At 42.4% G+C, this 11,555-nt stretch overlaps 1 protein-coding gene across 3 annotated transcripts in view; it reads left to right on the top strand.

Annotated features, from left to right (window-relative positions):
* The first annotated feature begins 2,633 nt into the window (after positions 1-2,633).
* Positions 2,634-11,555, top strand: part of LOC129136776 (MAM and LDL-receptor class A domain-containing protein 1-like) — a 275,011-nt gene continuing 266,089 nt past the window's right edge. For all 3 annotated transcript variants that reach the window (XM_063792149.1, XM_063792150.1, XM_063792151.1), the window contains exons 1-2: positions 2,634-3,571; positions 4,582-4,668. The gene's annotated coding sequence lies outside the window, so the exon portion shown is untranslated. The remainder of the gene's footprint in view (positions 3,572-4,581; positions 4,669-11,555) is intronic.

Below are 11,555 nucleotides of genomic sequence, written 5' to 3'. Positions count from 1 at the left end.
CTAATCCAAACTTCTCATTTTACCAGCAAACAACTGTGGGGCCCTCTAAGTTTCCTTTCTCCATCATTGTGACAAATTCATTGGAATTAATTCAATTAAACCTGGGGTCAGCTTTGAAGAGATTTATTTAGCAGGTAAATCTGTTTTCTACATTTTGAGGGAGTTCTGAGTTTCCATAGTCAAAAACCACAGATCAATTTAACCAACCTTTATGGAATATCACCTATGGCCCAAAGACCCTTTAGCTACAGTGATGGTCTACAAAAATATAAACTGTAATTCTTGCAATACAGGAGATTAGTAATAATGGTAAATATAATGATGATGACACCATGAATAGCTAACATTTATTGAATGCCTTTCTATTAGTCAGGCACTTTACTAAGTATTTTAATCCTCCCAACAATTTATGAGGTAGGGATTATAATAATTCCCATCTTATAGTGAGGACACTGAGGTTAGGAAATTATCCTAGCCTAAATGTTAAGTATAAGCATGAATAGAAAGGTGTTATCAGCCTATAAGACATTCCTTTATGAGTGATACAAAGTCCTATATAAATTCAGAGAAAAGAAAAGTGGTTTTAGAAATCCTTGATCAGTGAGTGTGAAGCATGTGGTGGCCCGGTTACTGTTTGTTTGCCCATCTGTCCTCCCTCTGGGGATCAGCACCCCCTTACTTTGGAAGAATTGTTTTCCTTTTCACTGTAAGGTTCTTTCTGGCTATGCGATGGGGCACATTGCCTCAAACTAGCCCTGTTCCAGTCTTTGAGAACCTTGAAATTGGAACCAAGGGAAGAGGATTGCCTCTTGAATGGTAATTCTCTAAAATCTAGTCTGAGGTGCTGGTGCCTAATCCCTGGGTCTGTGGAAGGAGCTGGGCTGTGAGAGGGGAGAATGATGTTGATGTCAAGAGAGAGGCAGGTGCTAGGAGCAGAGAGATGGAGGCCTGGAGGGTTTCTGGGCTTCTCTGAGGCTTAGGGTTTGGATCATTGTCTTCGTTACTGGAACAAAGGATTTACCATACCTGCTCTTCTGGGAATGAAACTGTCCTGCTTTGCAAAATAAAGTGTCATTAGAAAGAGATCTTAAAAACCCCACACCATAGACAGGTGCACAGATCCGTAGAAGTGTTAAAGTTCTGTCTGTTGGATGCTAAGCCAAGACTCTTAAGTATGTTCTAAAGAGAAACTGGTGTGTGTAGGCTGTGCACTCCCAGGGAGATAAAAAGTTAGGAACTTTATGGGTTGGGCTTGGTGGCTCCCACCTGTAATCCCAGCACTGTGGGAGGCTAAAGTGGGCAGATTGATTGAGCTGAGGAGTTCGAGACCAGCTTAGGCAACATGGTGAAACCCCATGTCTACAAAAGCTACAAAAATTAGCTGGGCGTGGTGGCATGTACCTGTAGGCGGGAGGATCGCTTGAGCCCAAGAGGGAGAGGGTGCAGTGAGCCATGATTGTGCCACTGCACTCCACCTGGGTGACAGGAACTTTATGGGGAATGGGATCTTGGAGACTGAGTAGAGACTAGAGGAAAAAAAAAAAAAAAACTACCTCCCCAACTGGCCACACTATTCTTTTAAAAAAAATGTTAATTGACAAATTAAAATTGTATGTATTTACGGAGGTATAATGTGATGTTATGATATATGTATACATTGTGGAATAATTAAATCCAGAGAATTAATAGATTCATCACCTCAAAACCTATCTTTTTTGTGGTGAGAACATTTGAAATTTATTGTCTTAGCAATTTTGAAATACACAATACTTCATTGTTAACTACAGTCACCATGCTGTGCTGTAGATCTCAACAAAATGTATTCTTCCTGTCTCAACTAAAACATTGTACTCTTTGACAACATTTCCCCATTCCTCTCACCCCCTCCAAAAACACCCATTCTTTAGGTTGAAGAGAATGGCTAAAAAGTCCCAGCAGGTTTCAACTGACAGCTTCAGTGGTTGTCCCATCACACTTCAATGTTATTAATAGAAAGGGGAGGGGCAATACATAATTCGGACAGGCAGAAAGTACCATTGTAACCACTTTCCGGACTTCACAGAAAAAGTCCTCTTGTTTTCATCTGTAGAACTCCTGGTTTTGGAGTTTGGGTGCGTTTTATGGAGAGGAAGCAGAACATCTTTCGCTCCAGCAGAATGAAAGGATACATGCAAAGGAACCTAGCACAGTATGTGGTACCCAGTTCCCCTTTAACTTGGCTTTATTCATTCACTCCTGGTAGGGCATTAATAAGGGATTTAGCCCCCTCCTATTGAAAACGATTAATTCCGGGAAGAGTTCAGGCAGTGTGGACAGATACAGTGTAGGCCAAGCCTGTTTCTAAGGCAGGAGCTGGGTAGGGAGGGTGAGAAGGGCGAGAAGAATAGGGAAATATGTGTCGTCTGTGTTGCTGCTGTTGCAACCACCACAACAAACAAACAAGTGAAAAAAAAAAAAAAAAGAATTGTCCATACCGGAAAGTGTGCTGTTTTGGAGGAGGCTGGGGAAAGTGTGGATGGCTCGAGTGGGTCCTGTTGGATTGAAGTCTGACAGTGGTGATTCCCTTCAACAAATGGTCGGGGTGGGAGGGTACACACACACACACACACACACACACACACCCCACACGCAGTGCCCAGCCTCCGATTTCAGCGCTGGCAGGAGATAACCATTCTTAGCTCGCCTTTCCAGGGTTATTTTTGGCTGAGGCTGTTCGCTGATGGCAAAAGGTTTCAGCCCCTCCCAAATCCCTCCCCGTGCTTGTTCTAAAGAGAAACTGGTGCGTGTAGGCTGCGCACTCCCAGGGAGACAGGGAGACGGGCCTGGCGCCGGAGAGGAACCCGGACTCTGCCCAAAGTCTCGCCGCCCGCCGGCTGTTTTCTGGCGGAGGGTGTGCCCCGGAGGGCGGCGATCCCGCGTGAAGGCTGGGGCCAGGCACGGGTGCAGGCGTCACCGGGGTCGGGCTAGCAGGCCCTGGAATCAGGCTTTTGGGACAACCCGAAAGTGAGTCCAACTTGGGGAGAAACTGAGGGCACCTCAGGCGGTCTGGCAGCGGAGAAGGTGGGCAGGAGAAAACTTTACAGGAAGGCAGAAGCAATCTCCGCCGAGGGAGTCAGCGAGCGGCCACGTGGAGAGGAGGGGCGGGCGGTCCCCAGGCGGGCGGGCGCAGGGCGCAGGGTGCTGACCTGCCGGATAGGGGGCCCCGTCGTGAGGCAGAGTCCCGGTGCGCGGCCAGGTTGGCGGAGGCCCCCGGCAGGCTGCAGATTCCCTCCGGCCCCGGGAGCCTCAGCAGGACCGGCCAGGAGGCGCCACGGAGGGGAGCCCCATCCCGGTGCTGACAGTGCCCACCGTGCCCTACGAGGACCGGTGGCCGGCCGGCGGCGGGGGTCTGCGGTGACCTACCGGCCTCTTCGAGGGCCAGTGCAACTACCTGCCCAACTTCATCCAGAGCGTGCTGTCGTCCATCGACCTGCGCGACCATCGGGGCTGCACCACGGTGGTGGGCAGCAACGGCAGGTACTTTAGCAGGACGGCCGTCGAGATCATGGTGCAGATGTCCGCGGCCAATGGGGTGAGTGTCCGGATGCCCCTCGCTTCCCGCTGTGCCGCCGCCATGCCCTCTCCTAGCCCTTGTCCCCCTGCTGCCTCCGGGCCCAGCTGGGAGGCCCCTGCCTGCCCCCGGCTTTGCTTCCTCACTCCCGCGTCCTCACCCTCCAGTGCCCCAATCCTGCCGCGCTCGCAGCCTCCCCAGTGCACCCCGGACACTGGGTTCTATTAGTACCCACCGCCCCCAAAAGCCTTGAGGGGTGTCCGTCGTTCCTGGAGCCACTCCGGGCGCCCTGGACTCTTCTCCGACTCTGCACACATCCCGCACCTGCTCATTTTTCTTTCGGACATTCTCTTACCTGGCCCTGTAGATTCCAAGGCAGCTCCCAGTTTTCCATATTGTTCCCAACGCGTTCACTGCCCACAGTCCCCACACAAACTTCTTTCCCAGGCTCACAACATAGTCCCTCTGCCCCGTGCCCTTTTTGCAATAATCTGCCAGTGCCCTAAGTCTTAGCTCTGCCTATTTAACAGTAGTGGTGTCTCAGAACACACACACACACACACACACACACACACACACACACACACACACACACACGATCCCTGACATATTTGGCAAGAGTAGACCCTGAAGGTTTTTAATATTTTGGTTCTTTAACCCAGTGGAATTACTGAATGATTTATTTAATTAGGGTAGGGATGGAGTGGATCCATTTGTTTGATGCTAAACAGCCTGAGCTCGCAGTTCCCAGGGGGCATATCTCTAAATGGTCTGAAATGAGATTTGCAGTGGTTTTCTTAATGCAATTCCCAACTTCTCTCCAAATGCCTTTTGACATTTGACAACATTTCATGCCTCTTCCCCTTTCGCTTTTCATCCTTGTTTTCTCTCCCTTCTCCCACGACCTCGGTAGTCTTCTGCAATCCTGATTCTCAGACTTCGGGTTTTTCTCCCTCTGCCCCTTTCCTCTCTGTCCTATAACTAGAAGCACCTTTTGGCATAGACCCGTATCCCAGTTTCCTCTTTCCCAGGTCCAGCAGCATCACAAGGACATCTACAAGAGGGATACCTAACTTCAGGGGTCTCTGAATGATATGTGGGAAACATCGTCTAAAAAGGTAATTTTATCCTTATTCATGCAACCAGACCCACACTCATAGAACTTTTCTTTAAGGGGAGTGTCTTGCAGATGTATAAATGAGTGTTAACATCTTCAAAGGCGAAACTGAACAATTCCCTGGCATTTGAATTCCCTCCTTCCTTCCCAACTCTCTCCTTTTCATTTTCTCATTTATTATTAAAAACATTTTTAAAGGATCTCCATGCTTCATGTTTATCTACTATAATTCCTCCTTCTCGGTGTTGCAGGGATGGGGAAAGAGGATTTTTTAAAAAACACAATAAAAAGCAATTGGGAGAAACAGGGCCAGTGGTGTTGGGGTGGGTAGTGGAATTGTGATTTTTGACTCCCGTAGACAATGATGCTGGATATATGGGGTTTGATTTCTCTCTGGCTCCTCACTTGAGATTGATGAAGTTTGGCTAGAATCAGGGAGTTGAAGAGAGGTTGACAAATGGTCTTTCACTCTTCTCTGACAGGCTGTTCCTGTGGAGTGATGGAGAATAATGAGCCTTGGGAGAGCTATGGGAGCTCTCATACTCCTTCCCGAGCCAATTTTTTAAGGAGTGAGAGAAACATGGCCTGTGCAATACTTGTTGTGGGTCAGGATATTTTTGAAGCTACGGTTGTTGATTTGCATGGGAAAATTATTATGTCTTATTATTTCTTGTCCCACTTTACCATAAGGGCTCCTCAGCTTCTTACTTCAATGGGTCTTCCATGACAAACACACTTTACTAACTCTAAGAGTGGAATTTATTTTAACAGATAATTAGCATAGGTCAATATATGCTGAAAATAGAGTCAAATTAAACCTACTAGCTGTTATAAAGGACAGATGACAAAATCCACATAGAAGCATCGACTCTTAAATAATCTGAAAGTACTACTTCTAAGAGGGGCGGGCATGGGTGAAGGGAATGGTGGACATGTTTCAGAATTTCAAACGCCAACTTTAACCAATTGTTTCCTCATTTTGTTCACCTTCTTGGGGGCTTATGCTAAAGTGAAGTGAATAGCCATAAGGCTGGCTTCAGGAGAAAGGTGGTCTAAAAGAACTGGATAATTATAAGCAAAATTGGTCTCGAATGATTGAAAATTGATGAGAATGTGCTTGTCTCCTGATTTGGCATCCTGAGTTAGACTCAGGAATACTGAACATGGATCCCAAAGGCTTTGGTCTTTTTTGATATCCTATTGGATAATCATAAGCAGGCTAGAAAAATAGGAAACTAGAATTTATTCTCTTTGAACTGAGAAATCTGACCAGTGGGCTGCATTCTCTATATCTGAAAAATCTTGGTTTTGATTGAAAAAGTTAATTTTACAAAGCAATTTTCTTTTTTTAAATTAAATTTCATTTTGTTGAGACAGGGTCTCACTTTGTTGCCCAGGCTGGAGTGCAATGGTACAATCTTGGCTCACTGTAGCCTTGACCTCCCCAGATTCAGGTGATCTTCCCACCTCAGCCTCCTGAGTAGCTGGGGCTATAGGTGCACACCAGTACGCACAGCTGATTTTTGTGTTTTTACTACTCATAGGGTTTCTCAGTGTTGCCCAGTCTAGTCTCAAGATCCTGATCTCAAGAGATCTGCCTGCCTTGGCCTCCTAAAATGTCATGAACCACCATGCCCAGCCCACAAAGCAATGTTCTAGGAAAAACTACAGTTACTCTTTGATTATGTAATTGCTGGAGAAGAAAAGCATGGCATTTCTAAAATGATGAACTATATTACTTATATTTTAATATCTCATAAAGTTTGAAATAGACATTTCAAACATAAACATGTATAAAAATTTTTATAAATTAAAAATATAAAATCAAAAACATTTTAAAATTATTTTATTATAAAATTATTATAGAATCAAAAACATTATAAATTTAAACAACTTTTTAAAAAATTTATTTTGGGATTTCCCATGGAGTGATGGAGAATAATGAGCCTTGGGAGAGCTATGGCAGCTCTCATACTCCTTCCTGGGCCAACTTTTTTAGGAAATGGGAGAAATATACAGTGTTCAATGTTTATTGTGGGTCAGGATATTTTTGAAGCTATAGTTGTTGATTTGCTTCAAACTTTAGAAAAATTATTATAAAATTATGGGATGTAAAAAAATTTATTATAAAACTTTGAAATTTTCAAACTTTCAGAAAAGCAGAGAGATGAGATTAATGGCACTCACAGGCAAGCACAGAACATAGATTCTAAACATTTTTCTATATTTGTGTCGTGACTATTTTTTGCTTGTGTTTGAAAGTATATTAAAGAAAATATTTTACCCCTAAATTCTTTAGTACAGATTTCTAAAAAAATAAGAACATTTTCCTGTATAGTTACAAAATCATCTTTTCAAACAAAATAAAAAATGGCTTTTTTATATCATTTATTACCCAGTCCACATTCAGATTTCCTCAATTGTTATGAAATGTCCTTTTATTTTTTGAGACAAAGTCTTGCTCTTTCACACAGCCTGAAGTGCAGTGAAACAATCATAGCTCATTGCAGCCTCAAACTCCTGGGCTCAAGTGATCTTCCTGCCTCAGCTTCCTGAGTAGCTAGGACTATAGGTGCACACCACCATGCCCAGCTAATTTGTTGTTTTTGTAGAGATGGAGGTCTTACTACATTGCCCAGGCTGGTCTCAAACTCCTGGCCTCAAGTGATCCTTCTAGCTTGGTCTCCCTGAAATATCTTTTGTGGCTGGTTTGTTCAAATTAGTTTCTTCTAATCAAGGGACACACATTGCATTTGATTATTTAGCTCAAGACTGTTTTAACCTGGAAAATACCCATACTCTTTGTTTATGTATTTATTTAGTGAAATTGACTTGTTGAAAAACTAGTCAGTTGTCCTGTAGAATATTTCCCCTTCTGGAATTTTCTGGTTGCTTTTTATGGTGTCATTTAATTTTTCACTCTGTTTTTTCCTGGTTAACTGGAAGTTAGTTCTAAAGGCTTTTAGGCCTGCTATAACAAAATACCAAAAACTGGATGACTTATAAAGAACAGAAATTTATTTCTCACAGTCCTAGAGGCTAGCAAGTTTAAAATCAAGGAGCATGTGGTTTTGATATCTGGTTAGGACCAACTTTCTGGTTCATAGATTGGCCTTCTTGCTGGGCCCTCATATAGTGGGAGAGACTAGCTAGCTCTCTGGGGCCTCTTTTATAAGGGCACTAATTCCAATCATGAAGCCTCTGTCCTTATGGTCTAATGACCCCCTAAAGGCCCCACCTTTTAATACCAGCACCTTTGGGGTTAGGATGTCAACATATTAATTTGGGGAAGACATACACGTTCAGCCCATTGCAAGGTTTAGTTAGATTCAGGTTCAACTTCTTTTTTTAAAGACTATTTCATAGGCAATAATGTGTATTCACATCCCATCATTAGTGATGGTGAGATGATCGCAAGGTTAGGGTGATCACTGCCTATCTCCTCTGCTATATTCCCCCTTGGGTCAAGCCAGTAGTCTGTGACGTGAACTTTGTACCATGTGTATATTCAGTTATATTCTGTATCAATAGTTACTTGATTGTTTTAGCATTTATTAATGATCCTTGCTTGAGTTGATTATTTCATTAGGGGTTTCAAAATGGTGAATTTCTAATTCTCTAATTCTATCTACATGCTTTAGCTGGCATTTTTCTATAAGCAGACCATTTTCTTCACAACTGGGTTATTTGGCTACCCTGAAACATAGTTCCTTCCGGGAAGGCAGAACATATGTTTATTTCTGTCTTTTAAAAATTACTGGTGTTTGGAGTGAAGATTAGGTGAGCTAACTACCTCCACAGGTGACAAATGAATTTTGTTTTGTCTCACTTTTGCTTTTTTGAATATCACTCTGGCTGCTTGGATTTTTATATTTAATTTGAATGGATTAGGGAATAAATGAGATGATAGGTTTTATCTGTTTCTGTAGTTTTTATGTGGCTGTGTGAACTTACTTTTAAAAATTCCCAGAAATATTTTAATTCCCCTTTAAAGATATAAATTATGTCATACTATAAAGCAAAAGAAAAACCAATCATGTGAAGAGTAAATAGTATCGTTTAAACGAATTGTGGTTAAGCTTAGTTTGTAACTAATTAGTTTTTTATTTTCTATCTACTTTTATCTGCTTCAGAGCCTCTTCATTGGTTTAGATCTTCTATGTGTCAAATTATTCTAATCTCTTAAAAAGTTTAAGAGCTAAAATACAACACAATGACTACAAGAATGCCTTTGTCCTTTTCTGGGTAGGTACACCTAAGGCAACTTCTTTTTCTCTTCTTTGTTCTCTTCTTCTTTCCTATTCTTAAATCATCTTCAATATTGGACAGATGACAGCACTATGCCTGCCTCAAGATGTTTCTGACTTTCTCTTTTTCTTTTTCTTTTTTTCTTTTTTTGAGATGGAATCTTGCTCTGTCACCCAGGCTAGAGTGCAGTGGCACAATCTTGGCTCACTACAACTTCTGCCTCCTGGGTTCCAGTGATTCTCCCAACTCAGCCTCCTGAGTAGCTGGGGTTACAGGCATGCACCACCACGCCTAGCTAATTTTTTGTATTTTTACCAGAGACGGGGTTTCACCATGTCGGCCAGGCTGGTCTTGAACTCCTGACCTCAAGGGATCTGCCTGCCTTGGCCTCCCAAAATGCTGGGATTACACGTGTGAGCCACTGCGCCCGGCCGTTTCTGACTTTTTCTAAAGTCTTCTTTCTCTGGAGATGACATTATATAATAGCACTCTTCAATAGAAGTTTCTTTGATGATGGAACTGTTCTATAATCTGCATTGTCCCAGCCACTAGCCATATGTGACTACTGTAACACTTGAAATGTGGCTAGAGCAACTGAAGAACTGAATTTTGCATTTTACTGAATTTTAATTAATTAAAATAGAAATGCAAATAACCATAAGTGGTTAGTAGCTACCATACTGGACAGCAAAGATCTATAATTCAGCATTTAAAATCGATTTTGTTTTGTTTTCAAAAATGGAGTCAGACTGTTACAACCCAAAAGAACTGTAGGTTAAATTAAGGTAAATCCCCAAATACTACATACACATTTGGGAAATCCAAACCAGATTTTTTCATGTGATAACCACACCCTCTTTTGACTTTAGCCTTGGAGGTAATGGAGTATGGCAGGAAAAACCCTGTATCAGCAGCTGGAAGACTCACCATCTTTTCCTAGCTCTGCCATATATTGACCAAAAGAGTGAAAGTCCATTCAGATGGTTGAGGGGCCTTGGAATTTTGTTTTTGGTTTTCACATACAAGTTGGAGGTCAGATGCGTTAGCCTCTTGAAATACCCAGAAACCACTTGTTTCCTCATCTAAAAATCAGGTATGACAGGATCATATAATTATCCTGGAAATCAGATGAAGCACTGCATATGGAAGCACTTTGTAACATCGATAGCAATGGGAAATGTAAAGACCTTTTACTGAAATATAAAGGTGTATGGTCAACTGAATATATCTCAGATAGTTATGATTTGACTGTATATATTGAATATAACCTGTAGTGGGCCCCTTGGTAAACAGCTTACAGTTTTGTTGCAAGTTTTAGCCAAGAGAAAATTTATTTGTTGACTAGTCATGCCCTTTATTGGCCACATGATGAGGAGCAAAGATATTAACACACAGTGCACCTTGCAGAATTCAAGAATGTCTCAGTGTCTTGTGAACTAGGAAGCTGAAATGCAGTGGTATGCAGAAGGCTGGCTCAGTAGGAGCCTTGGAAGTGTCCTCCAGATAGATGTTTGTGCAGGTTGTATTTGATTCCAGTTGGCCATGAAAAGCTGGTTGCTCTAAAGAATGAGAATATACTTGGTTTTGCATTTACTAGAACTATCTGGGGAACAAATCTTGGGGTGGAAGAAAGAAGGGAGGGAGGGAAAGCTGTGCTTCAATACCTAGGGCTTCTTTCCTGGAATGGATCTGAGAATCTGGGATTGGGTGGCTAATAGCTCATCTCTAGAAGGGAGAAAGAACTGGGTGGTGATGGCTTTGTATTTTCTATTGGAGTTCACTAGAGAATAGGTGAATGGAATGGGCTGCTATGATCCAGGCATTAGGGAGGACAGGTTTGTGATACATTAGAAAATTTGAATGAGCCCTTCTATGATTCTCTCTTCCCTCTTTCTGCTTCCCGTTCTTAATCACCATCCGCAGGTTGTGGAATTAGCAAATCTATTATGTGAGCAATAGCAAACTTACAGGAGCCCTTGGCTCCATCTATCTCCCTGTTTGTGTCAGTTCCTTCTGGATGCTTTTAGTCTGTGGTCTTCATTCACTCTTTTTCTGGGGAAGTAAAAGGAGTGGGACAGATTATGAGAACAGCTGGGTCCTCCCAGTTGCTGGGGTGGTTATTTTAAGCTTTGTTTAATGTGTCCAGAGACCCAGATGGCATTTTTAACTAAGCTGCTTTATTAAATCTTGTGATAAAGCATAGTGATGTTTATTGAAAAGGCAGACACGCATCAGCAATATTATGCGTGAAACTTGCTCTAAGAATTTTCTATAAAACATCTGTTCTCTTTGAGCCTTTTGTGAACTCTGGAAGTTTGCTAGTTTCTATACAGACTTGAGGACAAGAATTTGGAACCCACTTTTGGAGATGTCCAAGCATAGGTATTGGAATCATTAATCCTCACCCTCTCAGTTTTAAGGCCCCGGATACCCTTCTGTTAGACAACCGTAACATGAGCAAGCACTGTAATAACATTTAAACAAGATTATTTGGAAATAATGGACAAGAAATATTAGTATACATTGTTTGGGGATTTTAAAATTAAAGATAAAAAGCTAGGGCTTCAATGACCTGTGCCAGCCTATAGCCTTAAGAGTCAGTTTGCAAACACTCAAGATTTGGCCAATATGCCTCTACTA

Source organism: Pan troglodytes, chromosome 14 (genome assembly GCF_028858775.2).
Source record: "Pan troglodytes isolate AG18354 chromosome 14, NHGRI_mPanTro3-v2.0_pri, whole genome shotgun sequence".
Lineage (NCBI taxonomy): Eukaryota > Metazoa > Chordata > Mammalia > Primates > Hominidae > Pan > Pan troglodytes.
The sequence above is the reverse complement of the archived record's forward strand: the minus strand, read 5'-3'. Positions and strand labels throughout refer to the sequence as shown.